General features: G+C 36.0%; 1 protein-coding gene and 1 non-coding gene across 3 annotated transcripts in view; both read right to left on the reverse strand.

The window, feature by feature from the left end:
* The window catches only part of SUGCT (succinyl-CoA:glutarate-CoA transferase), a 1,072,384-nt gene that overhangs the window by 234,534 nt on the left and 810,325 nt on the right, over positions 1-27,525 (reverse strand). The gene's annotated exons all lie outside the window — the stretch shown is intronic.
* Positions 20,533-20,665, reverse strand: LOC126021122 (small nucleolar RNA SNORA51). Its single transcript, XR_007499733.1, has one exon. It is a non-coding gene; the product is annotated as a small nucleolar RNA SNORA51 (small nucleolar RNA).

A 27,525-nucleotide genomic window follows, 5' to 3' on the forward strand; every position in this document is an offset into this window, starting at 1 on the left:
ATGGAGATTCCTCCAAAAACTGGAAATCGAGCTCCCATACGACCCAGCTATACCACTCCTAGGAATATACCCTAAGAACACAAAAATACAATACAAAAATCCCTTCCTTACACCTATATTCATTGCAGCACTATTTACCATAGCAAGACTCTGGAAACAACCCAGATGCCCTTCAACAGACGAATGGCTAAAGAAACTGTGGTACATATACACAATGGAATATTATGCAGCTGTCAGGAGAGATGAAGTCATGAAATTTTCCTATACATGGATGTACATGGAATCTATTATGCTGAGTGAAATAAGTCAGAGAGAGAGAAAAACGCAGAATGGTCTCACTCATCTATGGGTTTTAAGAAAAATGAAAGACATTCTTGCAAAAATAATTTTCAGACACAAAAGAGAAAAGAGCTGGAAGTTCCAGCTCACCTCAGGAAGCTCACCACAAAGAGTGATGAGTTTAGTTAGAGAAATAACTACATTTTGAACTGTCCTAATAATGAGAATGTATGAGGGAAATGGAGAGCCTGTTTAGAGTACAGGTGGGGGTTGGGTGGGGAGGAGGGAGATTTGGGACTTGGGTGATGGGAATGTTGCACTGGTGATGGGTGGTGTTCCTTTTATGACTGAAACCCAAACACAATCATGTATGTAATCAAGGTGTTTAAATAAAAAAAAAGTAGCTAAAATATAAGATATGTTTTCCTATCATGATTCAAGTACAGAGGAGAGGGTGGGCCTGCAGAAGAACACTGCTAACACCAGAGTGGATTAAGTTGTTTTAAAGAGTAAGCTGACACAAGTAATTTTGTGTTCTGAAGAATGGTCTACCCCATAGGGGCAATGAAGTCAAAAAGACAAAAACAAAAACGAGTCAAGGTTTCTTTGCAGATATGAGAACTTTGTGCCAAGCAAGAGCCGATTACAATGGGTAGATTCCATCCATGAAGGAACAAAGAAATTACCTGAGATGAAAGATTGAGCATGTGAGAACCAACAGCTGAACTTGATGCTTTTTTATAGAAAAACATCCACCTGAGGTAGTTCCAGAGCTGAGACTTACATTACACTGTTGGAGTTAATGTGAGAAAAAAGCACCAAGTTTGAAGAGTTCAATTAGTTATAGCCCAAATCAAGAGAGGTAATAAGAAGACACTGTAAAGGGTTTCGGCTTTAAATCTAGACATAGAAGGCAGTCTTACTCAGATCAAGAAATCAGAAGAGGGGTTTCCCTATTCTAGTAAAACCAAGAATTAATGGCCCAGGAATAAGGATTTATTTAGTTTGTTGGATTTTCTCCAAGAAAGCATCCTCATCTCTCTCCACTCCTACATTTTCCAATTTACTGAGAACTGAATGCAGGAGTCACTTAGGGATCAGTTTTATTACAAGTAAAGCTGGCTCAGAGAATTTGGCTAATGTCTGAGGTCACTGTAAGGCTCCTTGTTGCCCCACCTACATCCATTCTAAGCTTCAGGTTCTTTCTAAGAGACACTGTGCCCTGCCCTGTCCACCATCACAAAGAGAAACAGACAAGTCATGCCTACAGGCAAACGGAACTAGGAAAATAATATAGAGGGGAGTGAACCACAAAAGTCAGTTATTTCCCCCCCAATTAGGCAATCAAATACACCCATTTTTTCTTTGGGAAGGGGCTTGAAGGGTGAAAGTTTTCTTCCTTTCCAGAATTTCCAGGACAGATGTTTCTATTTATGATCCTCAGTTGGGATGCCTGGAAAAGGAAGGAAATTATTTTCCTGGCACATAAAAGGGACATTTTGAGATCATACATTTTGTTAGTCAAAGGAAAAATTCGAATTTCTTAATGAGTTTGAAGAATGCCTAAAATTCGTTTGGTTAATTGACTTTTTTTTTAGTTGTTGAACAATTCCTTTAAATATAAAACAGAAAAGTAAGAGAAATTTCTGGCTGAGAGAGAAAAAGGTAAGTTGTATGAAAAGTCTAGACTGGATTTTTGAGCAAATCTCTTCTCTATTCAGAAGTGAACCAAAGGAAACTAAGAGGAAATCTAAGACTTCATCCACAGCTTCTCCTCTGAAATGTTCTTCTGGGCTTGAAAAAAATTCTAACGAGAAGTTCTGTCTAAATTGTTCCAAAATGGTAGAGGTGGGAATATTAGAATTCCTCAAGATATTCATAACCTTGACAAGGATCTTAAAATGATAGTTTCAACTCGGTTAAAACTCATCTAATATTTTTCTTATTTTTAACACTATGCATTGTTTAGTAGTAAACAGGACATAGAGGAGGCATTAACTGGTGCTTTTAAACATATTTTCCAAAGCATCACCAAGAAAAGCTGTGACTTTGATATGCTTTATTGCTGTTGCTGGTAATATAGATCTTTACAAATGGTGAATATTTATTATTGAATTATTCAATCAGAAGAAATAGAGCTCCCACAGTAATCTCAAGCATTATTGTCAGAATATAGTATCTTTTTCTCTACCTTTCATAGGGGACATTCAACAAAAATAACAGAAGCTTATTATTTAGGAAGGAATCTTACCGTACTAACTACAATGAAAGGATATGTTTCTAAACAAGAAAAATAACACGTGTTTACCTATTAAAGATGGAATCTGGCTACATTTAATAAAATTAAAATATTGAAGCACATGTATTTTTTTGAGAGAGAATATTTGGATCCCACATGGTGGTGCTCAGGTGTTACTCATGTGCTTCTGTGCTCAAAGTTACTTTTGGAAGTTCTCAGGGGACCATATGTGCTACTGGAGATCAATACAGGTCACTCAATGATAAGGAAAGTGCTGTAATTTCTATACTATCTCTTCAAATAAGATGTCTGTACAAGGCATATTTGGCTATACAAGGCATAAAATGGCCCAAATTGGCTATTGTGCATGTTTCAATCTACATTTATTGGTTTTCTCTTCAACTCACTTTACCTTTCAGTATTCTAGTATTCTAGGTTTTCTGATCCCCAATTCTTGTTTTTTGTTTGTTTTGTGTTGGGGCCACACCCACAGGGGCTACTCTCCTGCTTATGCATTCAAAAATTGTTCCTGGCTTGGGGGACCATATGGGACATAAGGGGATCAAATCGCTGTTCACCCTAGGCTAGTGTGGGCAAGACAAACGCCTTACCATTTGCACCACTGCTCCAGCCCATCCCAATTCTTGTTAACTTAGAACAGGAACTAGAAACAATGCAAAACAATATCAGCTAAGTTCCACCTATAGCAACTGATCCTGTTGCCTTTATTACAACAACCCCCGCCCTAATATTGATTCCTTACCATTTCTTTCTTCATTCATATCTTCAGCAAATATGCACACAGCCACATCCCACAAAGATCGCATTGATTATACTGAACAATTTAGTACAAATTAATGAAAGTGAACAGCACAAAACACCATTTCTCAAGATCACAGAGAAACCAGAACCAGAGTTTAGTATCTCTGCATTTGATCACTTACCTCCCTTTCAATATCATTATCAGAAATACTTACATATGTTCCACTTATTTGTATTATCCCCCCATAATTATATCTATAGTATAAATCCTACAAAGCATATATTCTGTTTGAAAGGACACCCTGTCAGGGAAATTATGTCATCATATGTTTGTGAGACAGAATATCACTATTACTAAACTAAATTTACAAAATAAAGTGAGAATTAGAACCCAGGAAGAGACATTCGAACATCAAACAGAATTAATGGGCTTATCATCATTGCACTACATTACAGGGTGACCTCTATACATTAGAAATTGGATTACATCAACAAACCTTTCACTTTAAAGTGTGAGATGAAAGAGTGCCTCTGCCAGCATTTTGCAGTATTACTGGCTCAGGTTTAAAGAAAGTATGCAGTCAGGTACTCGTGTCGCATTTCAATCTATGATACTGACATGCATGTGAAAGCCCAAGCCTTTGAAACCGAGCCTTTTACATGTTGAACAAAACCCTGAAATGCACTCTACTGCAAGGCCTGAAGGAGAGAAGGTAAGATGATAAAAGGAAATCTTTACATATGGAGCATTTCTGAATTACCTTGGCATGGGCCGTAACTAAAGTCTGTTAAAGTAGAGCTTAATTCAGATAACTGACATTTGTTTGTTTGGTTTGCCTATATCGAGATTTACCTACCTCATAAAGATTTCAAAAAGCCAGCAATGTGTTGCCAAAGCAAGAAAAATTATTTACTTAACAAAACCGGCCTTCGTTTGAGATTAATTGACTTTATTTCTAGTACCACCTCATCAGAAATCAATGCCTCGTCGTATGTTGATTTTGTGATCTAGCTTCTGTTGCCTTAGCAAACTTTTCTAAGACAGTGAAAATGCAAATATTAAATGAAAACATAATGAATTACAGCGAATAATTTTTCTAAATACCCTAAATAAATATGACTTATATTTCAATTTTATATTTAAGTTGCTTTTTGAATTATTCAATAACAAACCAAGCAAATTAGCGCATTTCTTGGCTTAATCAAGAGGTACACATATATACAAAATATAGGGATTTCAGCCAGAGAATTCTCAACTCACCATAAATAACCTTAAACTAGGTCCTTGAAATCTGCACATGAATTTTTAAGTTAGGTTATAAACAGAAAAGGTAAAGATGTTATCACAAAGGGCATTTTAATTCCTTGTGTAGTAAATGATAAAAAGGTGAAGTTCTAGTATTCAATGAAGTCGAAAAGTTCTCTAATATTAAAACACCCAAAAATAGCCTATTATTTTTAAGGTCTTGAAACCATCTCAATCCTCAGGTCCTTTCTTGGCATCTGTCCAGGCTCTGGTGCCCTTTACTGGGAACAGAATTCAAAGATACATTACCCTTCCTAATTCTTCATAGTTGGCTTCAGTTGGCAAAGGACCTAAACCTAACCACAATACTTAAAAGGAAAGGCTTACATTCTACCCTAAAATATACAAATCATGAATTGTATACTACTAACAAAAACAGATTCAGTATTACTTGATGAGAAGAATTCTGTGGGTTTTTTTTAATCTGGCATCTTAGTAATGTGAAACCACTGTTTAAGGTAAAAATAATTTTTCATTCTCAGGAAACACCATTACTAGCTGCCAAAAATCCTTTATATAATAAAAACTATTTGCAAATTCTGAACACCTGCACTTTTATAGGCAGCCTCTCAGGACAGCTACAGCCGAGTCTTCAAGTCTACTGATACAGCAGCCAAACAAAAACAGAAAGGTTTAGATAAGCATACTAGCTCAGTTAGCCATCCATATATCTACAATAAGGATAGAACATTTATTGAGAAACTCTGATAGACATTAGTTATAATAAAAGCCAAACAAAAATGATCTCCAGGATAAGGTTCCCAGATCCTAGAAGCTTACATTTGAGGTGATAGGATACAAAAATCAAAACATACTAAATATATACATGTTATGGAAGTCATTAATAAATATTTATTTAACTTCTAATGTTTTAAAAATCCATTTGATATAGAACTGAATTGGGACGGGTTGGACTTAGTCCATATCCAGAGGTGTTCAGGGGTTACTCCTGTCTATGTGCTCAGGAATTACTCCTGGATAGATTGGGAGACTATATGGGAAACCAGGGATTGAATGGTGCATGCAAAGAAAACACCCTACCCACTGTACTATCACTCAACCCTTGGACTTACAGAATTTTAATAAGAAAAAAATACAGCCATTAAATTTTTGAATAAAGTGTTCATTAAAAATGTGCAAGAATTGTTTTATATTCTGAAAAGAAAAGTTTTTAACAAGCACTTTAAAAATGATTTACACATCCTCTGAAGCTGAATCAAACAGTGATGTTAAATATTTTTTGTTTGTTTGTTTGTTGTCATCGGCCATACCCGGTGACACTCTAGGGTTATTCCTGGCTATGTGTTCAGGGATTGAAACGAGGTTCATCCTGAGTCAGCTACGTGTAAGGCAAATGCCCTACCACTGCACTACCACTCCAGCTTCATGAATCTTACAAATTTTTTTCCATATTCCAAGTCACTTTAATAACAGATGAGTTCAGATAATGTTAAGTTTTGCTTTCAAGGAAGGTTTTAAAAAAATTAGTTTACAAAAATTTAAGATGACCTCTCATTCATTCTTGGAAGGTATGAATGTCTCCAGCTTCGTAGATTTCCTAGGTTTTATTTTTTTTGGGGGGGACTCAAATATAAGTTGTTTTTTTTAATGACATAACATAACATATAATATAATTGATATAATAATACATGTAAGTCAAAGAAAGTTTCTGATTAAAAACATATTTTTTCCATAATGGCTTACATATCTTTCACAGTAGTATTTTAGATACATATTAACATTGAGTCAGGGGAATACCCATCACCAACTATGTCCTCCCCCCATTCCAGTTCCCTTTCTACAACCCATATACCCCACCATCACCCCCTGGGCTGCTAGAGTAGGTGGACCCCTCTTTGTCTGGCTTACTATTAGTGATCACATATCTGTTTGGTCCTGGAACCCTCGTTTCCCCCTCTATTTAAGAGGCAGAGCTAGAAAAATCGAGGTATGTGATTTTGTTTGAAGGCAAGAAAAGCAATAGAATGGGGTACAAAATAAGAGGGGAAAAAAAGGAAGTCAAAAGTGAAATACACTGAAAATGGGCTGAGTCTCTCTAGATGCTTGCAACCTCAGTTTGAGAGAGGATGTGAAAAAGGTAATTGAAATACCACAACAATACAGAAAAAATTATCGAATTAAATAATCGGTGAGCACTACAGCAATAAAGATAGGCACCACACAATAGTCTCGGTTCTGAAATCAACTCATGCTCGAGTGCAAAAAGAAAGAGAAAGACAAGACAAAATAAAATAATATAATATTGGAGACATCAACCGTAATCTCCACACCAAAACAAAGACGTCAAAAAAATCGATCAATCGACAAATAAACATGTGGAAAAATGATTGTTTTGTGCTTTTTCCCCCTCCTTTTCTTTATCCGCCTGCATAGGCACAGTAACTATTGGGGTTATTGTAGAGGGAATTCCCTTAACCTAGAAGACACAGGGTTTCTCCACCCCTGAAGTATACTGTCATGGGATTAACTCTAGACTCCTTGCATGATCATTTACTCTCCTCTTGCTGCTTTCGTGGTGTGCGGAAGACTTCTGCTTTGTCTTGGATGGTAAAATCAGACCTCTGTTTCATCCCTGGAGGGCATGGGGACCATTTGGGATGCCAGGTTCTGAGCCACTGCCCTTCTACAGAAAGGACAGATGCCTGATCTCCATGCTGTCTCTCCTGGCCCCACTTTATCCCTTTAATTACAGATTTTAACAGAAATTGAATAATATTCTTTCTAAAAATCTGTATTTAATACTTTTGACATCTTTATAATGTATATATTGTTACTTTCATTTTACTACATCAACAAAATATAAAATTAGAGTTCTATAACTGGCTCAAGTTTGACATCAGTAATAAAATGACCAAACTAGAATTCAAGCTCAGTTTGCACCAAGTTTGAGTTGTGGTTGTTTCTATATATTATGCTTTCTTCTTTGCCAGGATTCTAAGGAAATATAGCAATTAATGGGATAGTAGGGATCTGATCTCTCAATCTCTGATATCATCAAGAAGACAGATGATATAAACATTTAACTACTTCTACTCTTTACTCAATATAAATTTGATAAATTAATATTTCTATTTCAATCATGTATTTTCCAGTTTTCTTTGTGATATCAGTAGGACTATATATATAAAATACTAAGATTAAATATGAAAACATTTCTCTTATAATTTTTAATTGAATCACCATGGATACAATTAAAAAGTTGCTCATGATTGAGTTCCTGTCATACAATATCCAACAAACCAGTGTACTTTTCTCCTACCATCAAAGACCCAATTTCACTCTAGACCCTGATTCTGTCTGACCTGCCTCTTTAGCAGACATTTTCATCTTCTCCTCCTCTTCTTCTTCTTCTTCTTCTTCTTCTTCTTCTTCTTCTTCTTCTTCTTCTTCTTCTTCTTCTTCTTCTTCTTCTTCTTCTTCCTTCCTTCTCCTTCTTCTTCTTCTTCTTCTTCTTCTTCTTCTTCTTCTTCTTCTTCTTCTTCTTCTTCTTCTTCTTCTTCTTCTTCTTCTTCTTCTTCTTCTTCTTCTTCTCCTCCTCCTTCTCCTTCTCCTCCTTCTTCTTCTTCCCACTCCTCCTTCTCCTTCCTCCTCCTCCCCCTTCTTCTTTCTTCTCCTCCTCCTCCTCTTCCTCCTTCCTTCCCCTCCTCTTTTTTTCTTCTTCATCTTCTTCCTTCCCTCCTCCTTCTTCTCTTTGACTCTCTTTCTTTTTTTCTTTTAGAGTCTATGGTTTGAAATATTATTACTGACTGGGTTTTATGTGTATCACTTTATCTCCTTTCAGCATCCAGTTCTAGTTCACAGAGGTAATTTCCAATGACCGTCATCATTGCAAAAAGCAGTCTTAAAGAAGATAATGACTATTTTAATTTCCTTGTATCTTATTTTTAAAATGCCCTACCATGTATTCAAAAGAAGTCTTTATATAAACCCATTTTATGCAGAATGAACTTTTATCTCTATTGTGCTTTCTCAAGGTTTTATTCCCATCACAGGCACTAAATCCCCTATTCTACTCCTTTCCTAAATCATGCACCTTCGCTCATCCCTTGCTGATCTCCATGAAACCTTTGCACAGCAAGATAGAATGAATTTAAAAGAGTGAATAACAAATCCTATGTTTCTTGGAATCAGTTCTTTTTTTTTGGGGGGGGGGGGTTTGGGCCACACCCGGTGACGCTCAGGTGTTACTCCTGGCTATACACTCAGAAGTCGCTCCTGGCTTGGGGGACCCTAAGGGACACCGGGGGATCTAACCACGGTCTGTCCAAGGCTAGCTCAGGCAAGGCAACACCTTACCTATACCGCCACGGCCCAGTCCCCAGTTCCTCTTCTTAACTTAAGCACACAAGCAGAAACTCTTTACAAGTAATCAAATGCAGCTTTCAACACTTGGGACATGTGTTCAGCCATTTTGTTCTTGAGTTTTCAAAAGGAAAAAAATACCCAAAATTTTAAACACCATGTCCTATAGTAAACAGAATTATCCAATATAAGCCTGAAGAATTAATGAGCTTTGCTACTGAATACATACTCATATAAGTCATCCAGTAATAGCTTCCCCTATCAGTTCCATCAAAATATCCTTTTAGAATACAAGAGAGAAATAGTAAAAGAAATTTTGAGCCTACTTTAATATGCTTGAATTTATCATCTTATACACATTTATTTTTAATTTACTAATAAGGCACTAAGTATGTTTTAGCAAATCATTCAAAATTTTACTTAGCAAGTATGAATTGTATATGCTCTATAATATTTCTCAGATTAGACTCAAGGCACTATTATTACAAACATGCCCCATAGTTATAAAACAATGTCTAGTAAATTTACTGCAAAGGAAACTGACCTTGACTTTGAAGTCAAATCTCTCCTTACTAAGTTACAGGTGGTTATATGATCTGAAGTTATTAGTAGATCTGATAAAATTCATCATGCAAGCACAACTATTTACTCAAAGCATTTTTTCTGAAAAATTAAAACAGGCATCAGGACAAGAAAAAAAAAATGCTTTCATACTTCTAAATTACCCTATCAGAAGAAAAAAAAGTTATACTAAACTCAAAACTTCCCGTCCACATTGACCAATTGTGTTGTTTTATTCCTACTAAGTTTTTCCTTTACAATGATCTTCAAATCCCCACTTTAAACTCACAGACAAATGCATTCATGTTGTTAGCTTAATAACTAGTGTAGAGATGTTATCACTGTTGTAAAACTAATCAATCATAGGGCCAAATACATTAGCAGACATTAGGGCAATTTGTGGCAAAAATATGAAAAGACCATTCACTTTTTCAAAATGAAAGAAAAATCAGTCATCACACAGAAATAGGAACAGCTTATTTTTTAAAGCTAGTGAGTAATGTACTATGGTACTTTGTTGGCTAAGGCCTGATAGTCAACAACTAACCACAAATATACCAGAAAAATATTTCTATTCATGGAACTCATGGGACTTCTACCTATCAGAAAGCAAGTTCCTTTGTCTCAACAATCCTTCCTGATAACAGAAATTTAATTGAAATATTTTAATGAAGGTATCAAGTGTGACATGACTGCATAGTCCTGCTGCTTCTGGGTGGTTACTCATGCATCTTACCAAGTCCCAACCTTACTGAGTCTTTCAGGATAATTGAATTATTTAGCCTGATAAATAGAAGGATGAAGCCAAATTAGCTGTAAAACTCCATCATAATTTCCATTGTAGTGTTCATTCTCCAGGAAAAACATTATTACGAATTCATCAAACAGAAACAGAAATCATGAGTTTTATCAGTTGTCCCTCATGTTAAATGTAGCTCCTGATGGAATTTCAAATAAAACTGGAAATAGTTTATTGTAAAATTATATAATTTCTAAGAAAAAATTACTACTGTTTCTTTTTTCCTTCCTTCCTCCCTCTCTCCCTTCCTCCCTCCCTCTCTCCCTTCCTCCCTCCCTCTCTCCCTTCCTCCCTCCCTCTCTCCCTTCCTCCCTCCCTCTCTCCCTTCCTCCCTCCCTCTCTCCCTTCCTTCCTCCCTCTCTCCCTTCCTTCCTCCCTCTCTCCCTTCCTTCCTCTTTCCCTCCCTCCTTCCCTTTCTCCTTCCTTCCTTCCCTTCTTCCCTCACTCTTGGATTTTGGGACACACCTGAAGATGCTCAGGGTTTACTTCTGGTTCTGTACTCAGGGAACACTCCTGGCAAACATAGGCGCCACATTGGATGCTACGGATCAAACCCAGGTCAGCCATGTGCGAGGCAAATGTTCTGCCTACTGTACTCCACCCTATCACCACTCGTTTCATGAGCAGTGTTTGCCTATGCTTTTGTGAAAACTTTTATAAGACAACTTTTAATAGTCTATATATTTTATACTTTGTGAGCATATATGTATTGAGAAGAAAATTTTTAAATACTTGAAGTCCAAAATAGACACTGACTAAATGAGTGATTCTGTTTTTAAGATGGAAAAACGTGAAATGTATTCCTTAATCACTGGAAGTCCAAAATTCAGGTGCATTATGTGCATTCACAATGATGTATAACTACCATCTCTTTCCGTTTAAAGAACTATTTCCCCTTTTCAAACTAAACCTCATTAAATAATGCTCCTCATTTTCCTCCCTTTAGTCCCTTGGTAATTTCTGTTTCCCATCTTTTATCATGTTTCTATTCTACATAATTCATTGACTACATTAGTTTTAATATCTATAATTATTTGTCTCTACTCATCAAAAAGTGAGGTTGAATTTTTTCTGCAATAATTTATTTTTTGATATGTCTTGGCACCTTCTATTAGGTAGAATAATAAAAAATGGCTTCGAGTGGCTTCAAGACTGTGTCACAAGAATTATGCCTTAATTTTTTTCTCATCTTTGATCCCTGCACACCAGGAATATACCTATTCACAAGGAAAGGTCAAGCACAATTATCTACCCATAGAGATGCTGAGGTGCCAAACAATGTATAACATAAAATAGTTAAGAAGAAACCCACAGAAAAACTTACATACAGGAGGTCTTAGAGATAAGATGATTGGAATATTCAATTCAATAAATACACAGTAACTTTGGGAAAAGCTAAGGTAGGAAGAAATCAATAATCTTGAACCAACAATGAATTCTAGTCAATTAATATCTACATAATAGAAGAAAACATTCATTCCTTGGGATAAATTTAGAATATACTTAATTGGTAATATTAAAATCATCGATGGAAACATAAAAATAAGGTATTAGAGAAGCATGCCTAATGCACTTGCAAAACTTAAGTGCCTTTCTCTTTGGCAAGAAAATATAATTCAGACTTTTACTATTCATTAATTGAGCTTTCATTTAATAAATGTTGATAACAGAAGTTAACAGTCATTGAGGAAGGTTGAGATAGTGCCATAATCATACTCTGTGCTAATAACAATATGATTAAAATAAAAATTCATATTTGAAAATATTGCCTTAAGATGATTTTACAAACATTTTTGTTGTTTTGAATTAGTTTAACTCTACAAAACTCATAATTTTCCTGACTTGCTTTAGCTCTAGAAAATTATTTGTTATTAAATTTTGTTATGTTGGGGTTGGAGCAATGGTGCAAGTGGTAAGGCATCTGCCTTGCCTGAGCTAGCCTAGGACGGACTGTGGCTCAATTCCCAGGCATCCCATATGGTCCCCCAAGCCAGGAGCGATTTCTGAGCATATAGCCAGGAGTAACCCCTGAGCATCACCGGGTGTAGCCCCCAAACCAAAAAATATTGTTATGTTATATTTTATGCATTTACACTGCAATCCTCCTTTAGCACTCTATTTCTTTTTTATTAATATATTTATTTAAATGCCTTGATGACAAATATGATTGTAGCTGGGTTTCAGTCATGTAAAGAAAAACCCCCTTTACCAGTGCAACATTCCCATCACCAATGTCCCAAAACTCCCTCCTCCCTCCCACCCCCACCTGTACTCGAGACAGGCTTTCTACTTCCCTCATTCATTCACATTGTTAGGATTGTTCTCAATGTAGTTATTTCTCTAACTGCACTCATCACTCTGTGGTGAGCTTCATGTCGTGAGCTGGACCTTCTAGCCCTCCTCTCTTTTGTCTCTGAGAGTTATTGCAAAATGTCTTTTATTTTTCTTAAAACACATAGATGAGTGAGACTATTCTGCATCTATCTCTCTCCCTCTGACTTATTTCACTCAGCATAATAGATTCCATGTACATCCATGTCTAGGAAGATTTCATGACTTCATCTCTCCTGACAGCTGCATAATATTTCATGGTGTATATGTACTACAGGTTCTTTAGCCATTCATCTGTTGAAGGGCATCTTGGTTGTTTCCAGAGTCTGGCTATTGTAAATAGCACTGCAATGAATATAAGTGTGAGGAAGGGATTTTTGTATTGCATTTTTGTGCTCCTAGGGTATATTCCTAGGAGTGGTATAGCTGAATTGTATGGAAGCTCAATTTCCAGTTTTCAGAGGAATCTCCATATCACTTTCCATAAAGGTTGGACTAGATATCTTTCCCACCAGCAGTGAATAAGAGTTCCTTTCTCACTGCATCCCCGCCAACATTGCTTGTTCTCATTCTTTGTGATGTGTGCCAATCTCTGTGGTGTGAGGTGGTACCTCATAGTTGTTTTAATTTGCATCTCCCTGATGATTAGTGATGTGGAGCATTTTTTCATGTGTCTTTTGGCCATTTGTATTTCTTCTTTCACAAAGTGTCTGTTCATTTCTTCTCCCCATTTTTTGATTGGATTAGATTTTTTTTCTTGTAAAATTCTGTCAGTGCCTTGTATATTTTGGAGATTAGCCCCTTATCTGATAGGTATTGGGTGAATAGTTTCTCCCACTCAGTGGGTGACTCTTGTATCCTGGTGCTATTTCCTTTGAGGTGCAGAAGCTTCTCGGCCTAATATATTCCCATCTGTTTATCTCTGCTTCCACTTGTTTGGAGAGTGCTGTTTTCTCATTAAAGATGTGGTTAGTCTCAATGTCATGGAGTGTTTTACCTACGTGTTGTTTTCTATACCTTATGGTTTCAGGTCTGATATCAAGGTCTTTAATCCATCTGGATTTCACCTTCATACATGGTGTTAGCTGGAGGTCTGAGTTCTCTTTTGTACAAGTGGGTAACCAGTTGTGCCAATACCACTTGTTGTAGAGGCTTTCCTAGTTCCATTTAGGATTTCTTGCACTGTTTTCTTTGAGGTACAGAAGCTTCTCAGCTAAATATATTCCCATCTGTTTATCTCTGCTTCCACTTGGTTGGAGAGTGCTGTTTCTTCCTTAAAAATGCCGTTAGTCTCAATGTCATGGAGTGTTTTACCTACGTGTTGTTCTTTATATCTTATGGTTTCAAGTCTGAGATCAAGGTCTTTAATCCTTTTGGATTTCACCTTCGTATGTGGTGTTAGCTGGGGGTCCAATTTCACTTTTATGCAAGTGGCTAAGCAGTTGTAGCACTCTATTTCAATAACTCATATTTCATATTTCTATCTCCTATTTTCTAAAAAAATATGTGCATGTACTTATTTATTTGGGAGTATCCACACTTAGAGGTGCTCAGACCTTACTCCTAGCTCTGTGCTCAGGGAACACTCATAGGAGGGCATAAGAGAATAAAGATGGTGCTGGGAATTGAATCAGTTCTTTGCATGCTAGACAAGTGTCCTACTTACTGTGTAGGACAAAACTGTATAGTTTTGTTTACTTCTCTGGTATGGAGAGAGAAAACACTTGCAGTATTTGGGGAACCTGTAGTGCCAGGACTAAACCCTTGTATGGAAAACCTTGTATGGAAAACATGTGCTATAAACCTTTGAGTTCTCTTCCTATTTACTCACATAAATTCTTAAATTTGACCTTTTGCCAGTTGACACAACATAATGACAATGTATGAAAGAATTTTTGCCAAGAAATCTGCCTTTTTTGCTTCTTTGTTTTATCTTTTCCTAAATTCACCATATACAATTAAAAATTTTACATTTGCCTCAACAAAACAAGGTCATCCACAGCTTAAGAACAAGATCTTACTCCAGAAGTTTAGGATTTTCCTAGGTCATTCTTGACATAGCCACTGACATCACATAGGAGTGGAATCTCTGACTGTGGTATATTTAGTGCAACACTGGGCTTGAACAATGGACTGGTCTCATTCCAGTATTATTCCCTTTTACCCCATTTCTTACTTGACATGTGCATTTGCACTGTTTATATTCATCAGAATTGTTTTTCTTTTAATGTCTTTTTATTTTAGTGAAGCTTATTATTTTTGCATATAAAATCACTTTCTTTTCTTTATTTTTTAAGAAAAATTTTTGGTACTGGAGCAATAGCACAGAAAGTAAGGCATTTGCTTTCCATGTGGCTGACCAAGGTTCGATCCTCAGCATCCCATTTTGTGCCCTGAGCCTTCCAGGAGCAATTTCTGAGCACAGAGCCAGAAGTAACCTGGGCTGGTTACAGAAGTAACCATGCTGCTGGGTGTGGCACAGAAAAACAAAAACCAAAAATAATTTATTTCATGGAATTACTCTGAGATACACAGTTACCAAGTTGTTCATAATTGAGGCTCAGTTATACAATGTACAACACCACTCACTGGTGCTCATTTCCCACCACCAAAGTCATACCACCATATCCCTCCAGCCCTTCCCGCTGCCTTCTCTCTGTCTGTGTCTGTGGCAGGCAATGTCATTCTCTCTCTCTCTCTCTCTCTCTCTCTCTCTCTCTCTCTCTCTCTCTCTCTCTCTCTCTCTCTCTCTCTCTCTCTCTCTCATTTCCTTTTTTAGACACTGTGGTTGAAGCTTATTGTTTTAATGTTTTATTCTTCAGTCTTCTATGTCTAAATAAGTGTGGAAGCAATTTCCACTTTTTGTTTTGTTTTTGGGCCACACCCAGCGTTGCTCAGGGATTACTCCTGGCTGTCTGCTCAGAAATAGCTCCTGGCAGGCACGGGGACCATATGGGACACCAAGATTTGAACCAACCACCTTTGGTCCTGGATCGGCTGCTTGCAAGGCAAACGCCGCTGTGCTATCTCTCCGGGCCCTATTTCCACTTTTAAGCCAGTATATACCTACTCTGCCATCTTAAACAAGAGGTAATAATTAGAATAAAAGAAGTCAGGGCCAGAGAGATAGCATGGAGGTAAAGCATTTGTCTTACATGCAGGTCAGTGGTTCGAATGCTGGCATCCCATATGGTACCCGGAGCTTGCCAGGAGTGATTTCTCAGCATGGAGCCAGAAGTATCCCCTGAGTGCTGCTGGGTGTGACCCAAAAAATAAAAATAAATAAATAAAAGAAGTTGTTTTATTTTCCTTGGGCTCTATCAAAAATTACTATAAGTTTTAGAACTAAAAATTTCAGATTTATCATGACAAAGAGGAGGTAAATAATGTCTGCCACTAGATAAAATATGTTTACTCTAAAAAGCACTTAAACATGGGTTTGATGAACATTTGACTCAGTGTTAGTACAAAAAATACAAATTTAAAATATATGTGCATACTTGCACAAAAAATAGAAGACATGCAGAAAATCACATAATCTTCAAATGAGAAATGAGTCATTTGGATATCTTTACAACTGTTTAAGAGCCTTTACATCTTTCAAATTACTGGATTTTACATTAGATTCACAGTATAAATAAGCTCCTAGTCAAGTGCGATCTGATTCTTTAATTTCTCTACTTTTCAAAGGCAAGTTCTGACTGCCTGATTGTGTACCAGGCGCCTGTTAAAAGGTATCATATTTCTGGCTAAAGGGGCAAGTGATGACATTTCACACTGACAACAGAGCTCATATATACACTTGTCTGCATGTCAGTTCTTTGTTCGGAAATTCTATTTTGTTCAGAACCGCTGAGCTGAGTCAGCTTATTTTCACATAGTAGATCTTTCTGTGAAAAGGTCAGTTTGTGCCTTTAGGATGCACCAGTTAAAGTTTGCTTTATTTTACAAAGGACATATACTCTTTAGTGTTAGTTTTTTTTATAACTCTCTAGTTACTCTTTAGTATTAAGTATTAAATATATTTAAAAGAAAATAATACAGACATTTCTGATTTTATTTTAATAAAATATTTGTAACTCAAAGATAAAGTTATCAAGTATCTTTAGTAGGTGGTAAAAGAATTGCCCAAGACATGCAATTGTTTCCCTAGTATTCCATAGTTGCCCTTATGTGTGATTTCTGAAGATAATAAAAGATTATATTTTTAATTCAGTGCAGATAATATTTTTTCATAATCCAGCCTGTACCCGTTTTGCTTCTAAATATAGGAGAATGAAATTTTTACTTTTCTAAAGATGCAAAGAATAATAAATCATATTTTCAAAAATTTGTGTGACTGACATAGCACTCATTAAATTCTAACTAGACTTACTGTGATTATTATACTGATGAGTTAAACATATACAGTACAATAAGTCAAGGATGAAATAAAACTAGAAAAATATTTAAAATGTTACTATGATACTGACACATAAGCCAACAGTAGAATAATCTAACTCCTGAGATAAAAACAATCTCAACAAAGTCTGGTTTATCCTGACTATTTCAAAATTCATTCCACATATATTGAAGGTAAATATGTTCAATACTCTACACGAGGTAAGAGAGATACTACAGTCAAAGAGATCCTGCTTCCATTCTAGAAAAATAGATGAAGGGACTCTGGTTTTAGGTTGTATCTATTTAAGGTAAAGTTACAAGTCCAAGAAAATAATTCAGTGAATTCAAAATCCAAGCTACTTAAATACTAAGATATATGCAAATATGAACGTTAATTTCAGATTCTCAGAAGAAAGTTCTAGTCCATGTAGCAATAAAATAGAGCTCTATTTTCCTAAAGAGATAAATGGCAAAGGGAATCTGAGTTCAGTGATCTTCATGCTAAGTTTATCATAAGCTACCTAGACTTCTGAGATGCAACTGATCTTTTATCATCTGAGAAGTAAGTATCTAAAAGAAATGTCTAACCCAAGATCTGTAGTTACTTTTTTTTTTTTTTTTTTTTTTTAGTTTTTGGTTTTTGGGTCACACCCGGTGACGCTCAGGGGTTACTCCTGGCTATGCGCTCAGAAGTCACTCCTGGCTTGGGGGACCATATGGGATGCCAGGGGATCGAACCACGGTCCTTCCAAGGCTAGTGCAGGCAAGGCAGGCACCTTACCTCTAGCGCCACCACCCGGGCCCTGTAGTTACCTTTTTTACTTCTGAATGAAACTAGTCTTTCAATACGTACCAGTTTTATGGATCCAATCAAAACACAGTTTCAAATCACAGGGCTTTTTTTCCCCCTAGTTTGTAGGAAATTATTAGTTTGAATATGCAAAACTAAATTCAACTAATTAGCTGCTGACAGTAACAATAAATATCACATGTAAGTTTTAATTATTTCATGGCATGCTTATTTTTCTTTCAAAATCCATTACCAATTATATATAGCCAAAATTAGAAAGAAAGGTGGCAGTAAAGTTAATCAGAAATATGATGAAGGCTACCTGATTCTTACTACAAAGAAAAATATTGAATTAACCAAGAATCAGTGAAAGCAATAAAACTATATTCATAGATAGCAATATATGCAAACCTCTCATGGTACAGAGGCATGGATCATGCCCATAACTCTGTTTCTTACTGCTTATGTCCTGAATTATTCAGACACTTATGTGGGTATGTGGAAATTCTACTCCTTATACTTCATAAAGCACAAAGATCAATCTTCTGTGAATTGTGAGTTAGTGGGTACAGACTTGGGTGTAGATCTGGCTGCAACTATGAGCTTTCTTCTATTAATATTTTGGTCCTAGTTCCATCCACCAATCTCACGTGAAAAAAGAAAACCTCACATGACAGCCATGGTACAAATTCAGAGAATTTAAATTGGAGAAGAAGGAGAGTAATTACAGCATTAAAAGTAGTCTTTTAATCACACCAGATCTCAATATCATAAAATATAAACAAAAGACAAAAGGGGAGACTCTGAAGAGAAGGTAAAGAGCAATAGACACCTGAATGCCAGAGAATTCCAAAAGAGGAAAACTTATAACTTAACTGTGTACACCTTAGCTGTACACAGGCACAGAGAGAAAGTGGCTTAGAATCTAACCAAGTTTAACGAGTAAAGAAAAAGTAAAGAAAGCTGTACAAGCACCAACCAGCAGTATAACCTATCAGATAATAACTTTAGAAGCACCATAATATTATGCTAGTACACTAAAATTATGATGGCGCAGAGAGTCAGTAAAGTACAAGAAAATATGAGTATAAATTAGAAACATAGAATCATAACATAATGAGCAGAACTAAAAAGTATGGTAGGTGAAATTAAAAAGACTCAGTGAAAGGCCTCAGAAAGAGAGTAATAGCATCTAAGAAAAACTTTGATGCTCTTCAAGATAAATTGTAGAAAACTTATAGAAATCAACAAAAGATAATCTGAAAATAAATGAACAGCACACCTTAGGACTATGAGATTATTTTAAAAGAAACAATATGGGCCCGGAGAGATAGCACAGCGGCGTTTGTCTTGCAAGCAGCCGATCCAGGACCAAAGGTGGTTGGTTCGAATCCCGGTGTCCCATATGGTCCCCCGTGCCTGCCAGGGGCTATTTCTGAGCAGACAGCCAGGAGTAACCCCTGAGCACCGCCGGGTGTGGCCCAAAAACCAAAAAAAAAAAAAAGAAAAGAAAAGAAAAAAGAAACAATATAAGAACCACTGGAATCCCTGAAAAACAGGAAGGTGAATCTGATTAACTATTATTCAAAGAAATAATAAAAAATACTTTTTTATTTTATTATATTGAAACAATTGTGATTTACGAAATCCTTCATAATTGAATTTCAGATATACAGTGAATCAGGGATATTCCCAACACTAGTGTCAACCTCCTTCTACCAATAAAATCAGAGTGCATCCTATATCTCCACTCTTTGACCTCTGGTCTGCCAGTATAACAGGTCCATTTAAGCTTAGATTGTTAAAGTTTAGGTCCCTTGATTCTAATGTCATTGACTTTGGCTTGAATATTAGTTCTTTCCTTATTTTATCCCCACCAAGAAACTTTTATCCCCATCTGAGACTCCTGGTCCCTGGCCCCTAGCCTTTCTTTATTCCTTTCTTTTTTAGTTCATAAAAACATGTGGAAATTTGTGGTAAAATAAAATAATCTGTGTCCCAAGGTTGGAGCCCTTATTTAAAAGATAAGAAAATAAAAAAGATAAAAAGGAGTATATATGTGTGTGGCAGGTTTTGTTTGTTTGTTTTTGTTTGTTTTTGCATAGGAACAAAAATATGGGTAAAATAGAAAGAAAACACTTTTGGTCTTAAAACTGGGAGACACTACTCATGAAGCATCCCACCATAAGACCAACTACACGCTCTGGGTATACTAAATTGTCTAACAAAGTCTATCTTTGTGGTCCCAATAAAAGTTTTGCCAGAGTTGTGAAATGCACATGTATTCAAGAGGCTTGAAGGGTCACAGCCATATTAAACACAAATAGAAAAACTTTAAGATGCATTGGGGTCAAAATGACAAAAATCAAAATGAGACATATTATGAAAGCAGGAAGATTAAAGAAGGAACATTAAATCATAGCTAACATGATACTCAATAGTGAAAAACTAAAAGCTTTCCACTTAATATCAAGCACAGGACAAGTATTCCCTTGTCTTGCCACTATTATCCAGTATACTGTTGTAAGACATAGCCGGAGAAAATAGATCAAAAACAGTATTATTTAGATGAGAAAATAAAAAATAAAACTATCACTCTTTGCATATGACAAAATCCTATACATAGAAAACCCTATGTAGCTATAAGAAAAATCACAGAAATAATAAATAATAAACTGACAGGGAACAAAAGTGATGTGCAGATAGATATTATGGCATTTCTATATGCAAATAAAGAAGTTAAAGATGAAATTCTTTTTTTTTGTCCCCCAATTCACAATACAGACCAGGCAAAGGGCCTGGGTTGAGGTGTATAATGGATGCATTTACTATACTTCCTCTTTCTATACAGTCAGTGTAAAGAACACAGCCTGTGGTAAGAATTGAGAAGATAAAATTCTTTTAAAACTTACAAATCACATTTACTATTGCAAATCAGAATTTCAAGTATATGAAAGTCAACTATGAAATAAAGATAAGATAGATATTAACTATAGATAAGTAAAAGGCAAGAAAATGGAAAAACATCTCCTATTCATGAATTATAAAAATAATATTTTCAAAATAATCATCCTAAACATAGCACTCAAGAAATTCAACCCATGTAGTTTCCATAAAAAGTAACAAGAGTATTTTTTAAGACATTCAATATGCTATTGAAATTATCTGGAGCAATAAGATCCCCCCCAATCAAATAGCCAAAGCAATCTTAGTTAAAGATGAAAATGGGAGTCTTCTTTTTGCCCAACTTTACACTATAAAGCTATAGTAACAGAGACCATGAGATACTGAGATAAAGGCAGACACTCAGAAATGCAATAAAATTGAGAGCTCAGAAACAGGTCCTACTTTAAAAATGCAATATGGGCCTGAGAGATAGCATGAAGGTAGGGTGTTTGCCTTGCATGCAGAAGGACAGTGGTTTGAATCCCAGCATCCCATATGGTCCCCCAAGTCTGTCAGGTGCGATTTCTGAGTGTATAGCCAGGAGTAACCACTGAGCGCTGCTGGATGTGACCCCAAAAAATAAAACAAACAAAAAAATAAATTAAATAAAATAAGAATACAATGAGCTAATATTTGGCAATAGAACAAATATAAATTGGAACAAGGATAGCCTTTTCAAACAAATAGTGTTGAGAGTAACCTTACAAATAAAAAACCTAGACACTTAATTTGACACTACACAACAAAGTAAATCTAAAATAAATAAAATATCTATAGATCAACCTTGAATTCATATATTGAGGAAAACACAGGCAGAAATTTTCATGACCTTAAACCTAGAAGCATCTTCAATGCCTCAATGAAACGAAGCAAAGAGAAACAAATAAAACTACAGCAAATTAAAAGCTTCTGTACTAAAAAAGAAACAATAGAATTAACAGACACTTCACCACAGACTGGAATAAAATAATTTTCCTATTCATTGTCAGAATAAAATATAAAATATTAGTACTAAAAACCATGTCATAAAATTTTTGAGATAAGAATCTTAATTTTATGTCCATCTCACATATTCACAAACAAATGAACACACTACAGTTGATAAAAAAATTTCTGTTGGTTGACAGTCTTGTGGGGACTCTAATACAATATTTTAAGTGTTTCATTATAAATTTGTCTTCACTACTAAACTTGATTCTTCAGGAAAAGAATACATATATATCTTAATACCTTACTGTCTTAAGCATTCAAGTTTTGGCCTAGAGTAGGTATTCAAAAAAATCCTTTAAATTTTTTTTAAAGTCCTTTTTTGTGAGAGAAAAGTGAGCAAGAAAAAGGGCAGTATCTGTTTCAATATTATAAGTACAGTCATGTAAAAATTTTCTTACAAGAATTATTATAGGAGTTCTGTTATTTCTAGTTTATACTCATCTTTGTTGTAAAGCTACTCTTTTCTAAGATGTTTTACACCTTAATCTTCAGATAGGAGGTAAAGAAGCTCTGAACAATTAGAAAATAAATAATATGACTACTAAATAAAATATTGCAATACAGAGTGAGAATAATATGATAGAGAAAAGGGAAAATGCTACAGGATGCTCTAGATAGAACAAGCCCCAAACATACAGCTCAAGAGAAAAGGGATTCCCAAACAGCATCCTATCTTTTTTATTAATATTTTTATTTAAACACCTTGATTACAAATATGATTGTAGTTGGGTTTCAGTCATGTAGAGAACACCCCCCTTCACCAGTGCAACATTCCCACTCTTTTAGCAGAGTGGAAACTGGCCTAAAAATGTCACAAAGGGGATGCAAAAGCACACTTTGGGACCCGTTCTTTTTTAATGTGAACACAGCACAAGTAATGGGAAACAGATTTCTTTTCGTAGGAAAGATAATCGGGTCAGAGAGAGGAGGAGCTTGCTAATACTGCTGCTATTGTTTTAAAATAGTATAAGAAAATTACTCCATCTGAAGCATATTCGACTACTGAAGAGTGTAACTAAACACTGAGAGACACTCATGATATTGTTTGCTTTCAAAATTGAGAAATTACAAAGGCATACATGCAGTGAAAGTGGAGACAAGGCAGAATTGAATGTTGAAATTATGTGCCTAACAGGGATGTGGAGAGAAAGGAACTCTTATCCACTGCTGGTGGGAATGCTGTCTAGTTCAACCTTTATGGAAAGCGATATGGAGATTCCTCCAAAAACTGGAAATCGAGCTCCCATACGACCCAGCTATACCACTCCTAGGAATATACCCTAGGAACACAAAAATACAATACAAAAACCCCTTCCTTACACCTATATTCATTGCAGCACTATTTACCATAGCAAGACTCTGGAAACAACCAAAATGCCCTTCAACAGACGAATGGCTAAAGAAACTATGGTACATATACACAATGGGATATTATGCAGCTGTCAGGAGAGATGAAGTCATGAAATTTTCCTATACATGGATGTACACGGAATCTATTATGCTGAGTGAAATAAGTCAGAGAGAGAGAGAGAGAGGGAGAGAGAGAGAGAGATGCAAAATGGTCTCACTCATCTATGGGTTTTAAGAAAAATGAAATACATTCTTGCAATAATAATTTTCAGACACAAAAGAGAAAAGAGCTGGACATTCCAGCTCACCTCAGGAAGCTCACCACAAAGAATGATGAGTTTAGTTAGAGAAATAACTACATTTTGAACTGTCCTAATAATGAGAATATATGAGGGAAATGGAAAGCCTGTCTAGAGTACAGGCGGGGGTCGGGTGGGGAGGAGGGAGATTTGGGACATTGGTGATGGGAACGTTGAACTGGTGATGGGTGGTGTTCTTCACATGACTGAAACCCAAACACAATCATGTATGTAATCAAGGTGTTTAAATAAAATATTAAAGAGAGAGAGAGAGAGAGAGAGAGAGAGAGAGAGAGAGAGAGAGAAGATAATTAGGGGCCAGCAAGGTGGCACTAGAGGTAAGGTGTCTGCCTTGTGAGCGCTAGCCAAGTCCGCGGTTCGATCTCCCGGAGTCTCATATGGTCCCCCCAAGCCAGGGTCAATATCTGAGTGCTTAGCCAGGAGTAATCCCTGAGCATCAAACGGGTGTGGCCCGAAAAAAATAAATAAAAAGAGAGAAGATAATTATTGGAAAGACATTCTTTTTTGGTTTTTGGGCCACACCCAGTGATGCTTAGGGGTTACTCCTGGCTATGCGCCCAGAAGTCGCTCCTGGCTTGGGGGACCATATGGGATGCCAGGGGATTGAACCGCGGTCTGCCCTAGGCTAGCACTGGCAAGGCAGACACCTTACCTCTAGCGCCACCACGCTGGCTTCAATTATTGGAAAGACATTCTGATGGGGAGCAAAGGCAGGCATGAGATGAGGTTAAGCAAAGAAAGAAAGAAAGAAAGAAAGAAAGAAAGAAAGAAAGAAAGAAAGAAAGAAAGAAAGAAGAAAGAAAGAAGAAAGAAAGAAAGAAAGAAAAAGAAAGAAAGAAAGAGAAAGAAAGAGAAAGAAAGAAAGAAAGAAAGAAAGAAAGAAGAAAGAAAGAAAGAAAGAAAGAAAGAAAGAAAGAAAGAAAGAGAAAGAAAGAAGAGAAAAGAGAAAGAAAGAAAGAAAGAAAGAAAGAAAAAAGAAAGAAAGAAAGAAAGAAAGAAAGAAAGAAAGAAAGAAAGAAAGAAAGAAAGAAAGAGAGAGAGAAAGAGAGAAAGAAAGAGAGAAAGAAAGAGAAGAAAAGAAAAAAATTATGTGCCTGAGAAACTACCAATAAGACTACTGTAAAAACACCAAGAACCTTAGTAAAAACCTTCCAAAGAAATTTCTATCCATGAAATATGATGATCTGAATGTACTGGACTGATAGGCTGAGCACCTTGTTAAAGAGATCTTTTGCTTTTGATATTAGAGTACATTATGGTTGAAAAGGGAAAGTAGAGAAAAGAGTCAAGGATTGAGAGAAAGAAAATACCAATCTTAAGTCCTACTTGAGATTGCGTGGGCTAGCTAGGAAGAATTTTTAGACTATAGATGATTATACATACCTAAAGTATAACAGAACTCACATGATCAGAAAAATCATTAGAAAATTTTATACATATATTAAAGCTAAATTCTATTTAAAAGAAAATATATGTAGAATGCAAAGTGAATTTTTAAGTTATGTACATGATAAATTATATAAAAAGGTATTCAAAAACAGAATCCTAGACTTTGTCTCATCACATAATTTCAAATCTCTAACCTTCACCCCTATACTTAAATAATAAATACCTCAAAGAAATACAACCTTAGTTGTCCAAAACAAAACCATGGAAAAATGTCTATCCTCTATCACTCAATTTTTCTGTAATGGCACCTTACCACAATAGAAGTTTCTTAAAGGGTATTAGTGTATCATCTAAAACCAGAAGCAGATATTAATCAACTGCATTACTAATTTGAAAAGACTGCTCATTTTACTTTTCTTAAGCCTAACACAAATTTCTGCCTTATTTTCAATCACTCCAGTGTCAAGGAAAACTATGTTAAAGAGGGGGGAAACTGAGTAAGCAATAGGACAAAGCAAAGATTTTTCCTTCTGGTTTTGAGACTGCCTAACCTAGGTTCCAAGGTTTCACAGTAATAGCCCAAACCCATATTACTTTCCACTTTCATAGGAAAAAGAGAGAAATTATACAGGGCAATAATCAAAATAGAGATAGAGAGAATCCCCTGCACCTGGATCTAATAAATGTCATTGCCCTCGATCCCACTTAATCATCTCTCTTCCTTGGGAATGAAGTGTGGAGTTGGAAGTTACTAAGAGTTGCCAAAAACTCCCATTTAATCCCAAAGGTCAAACATAGAACTCTAATAAATACCTAAACTTTAGGGACTGAATGAGCGAGAAAGACTTTTAAGGAGATGTCTATGGGAATGACAAAAGGAGCAGAAGAACTATTAAAGTGCGTATATTTCTACAAGAAATAGCACTTACTTTTCAAGTTGAATGCAAAGTGTTATATTGATTATGACAAGTAAAATCATCAGTAGACCCCAGTTAAATAGTTCTTAGAAGAAGAACCAGAGAGAGCGTTTAAGTTGTATGTGTGGGAGGTCCCGTTTGATCCCCACTACTGCATGGTTTCCTGAGCTTTCCACAGGACTGGCCCAAAGAGCATAAAACCAGGAGCAAATTCAAAGCAACACCTAAAAGACAAAACCTTAAGACAAAAAAAAATGTTTTCAGTGGGGTAACATGGGATCAGAATCTTTGGCTGTGGGCACAGAAATGCACATACATTTTTTTTTCAAATAGTTTTTGGATGATACCCACATACCCAGTCAGTGTTCTGGGCCTACTACTGACTCTTCACTCAGAAATTACTCCTGGCAGGCTTGGGGGACCATCTGAGATACTGTAGATAGAGTCCAGGTCAGTCTCATAGCAAACACCCTAATTGCTGTACTATCTCTCGAGCCCTGCACACAATTTTTATTGTTTATTATTTGTCTGGGTTAGAGTAAAGTTTTAGAATGTCACTTTTACAAGACAACCAACTACTAATTGTTGCTTATTTAGTTCTTTCATAGACAACTGACAGGCTTTTGACCACCAGATAAAATTTCACAAAAGTGTTCCAGCATTTGATGAGCTTTGAACCTGTTGACCACTTGGACAAAAGTGAGTTGGTATTTCTTTTGGAGTACAGTTGATTGAGATTCTGTAATACACAGTGAAGAAAAAAGCAGCAAACAAAACCTAACTGAATCAATGAAGGAGTCTGAATGATGTTCAACAAGAATGGAAAGAAGGAGTAGCAAGAGAAGATCTGAAAAAGAAGGGAGATTGTACATGGTGTGTTAGAGAAGTACAATTAAACAATGGCTGGCTCGGGGGAAAAAGAACCTGGTATTTTATTTAAAGGATTTTTGGGGTATGAATTCTCTCCTGCTGCCTGTCTTTTTCATTATGGATAGAGTGTAGGTCAGAGTTTTATTTTGTTCCTTTTTTGTTAGCCAGTAAACTCAAAGTTTTGTTCTGGCTGAACAGTTGGTATTAAAGTTTTGTTTTTCTGTGGGAATTTCTTTTTATTGTCTCCATTTTGGTCATTTCAAACTATTGTGCACACAGATGACAGACTGATCTTTCAAACATACTTTTCTAACTTTTTATTTGGAAATAAGTATAAACTCATCTGAAGCTGTAAAAATAGTGTAAAGGGTATTTTGTACCCATCATCCAGATTCTCCCATGTTATATAACGATGAAGTATTATAAAAACCAGGTTCCTTGACTCATAGAGTTCAGTAGACTGCACATATTTTTCTGATTTCAGCAGTAAAAAAATTTATTTATATTACACAAGAACTTTATAGTGATCAGTGTACCACGTACTTTTATGAGATTCAGGTCTCTCTCAGAGTGGTCCAGAACCACTCCGAACAATCAGCCGTACATCCTAGTGCTTACTTCCTGCTAAGTCCACACAGTTCTACTCCATTGATAGGACCATATTCATTATTGTCTTGGAGTTTTTGCTTACCTCCTACTTCTAATTCTGTCTTTCAACTAAACCAAGTCATACCTTACCCTTGCTATACATTTTACTTACCTACTATAGACTTCCTCAAGATTTTCCTATTCTGAATTCTTGTAGTCAGAAATTAATTGCTGCATGGGTTATATAATTTAACATGTAATATCTGTTTTTATATTTTGTGATGTGTGCAGGGGATAACAATAAAAAGAAGGAAAGGAATTTAAGGCCCCTTTTTTATCAGAATGGAACACAAACAGACATCTGTGGGAGGTAAATTCAGGG

Source organism: Suncus etruscus, chromosome 10, assembly GCF_024139225.1.
Source record: "Suncus etruscus isolate mSunEtr1 chromosome 10, mSunEtr1.pri.cur, whole genome shotgun sequence".
Classification (NCBI taxonomy): Eukaryota; Metazoa; Chordata; class Mammalia; order Eulipotyphla; family Soricidae; genus Suncus; species Suncus etruscus.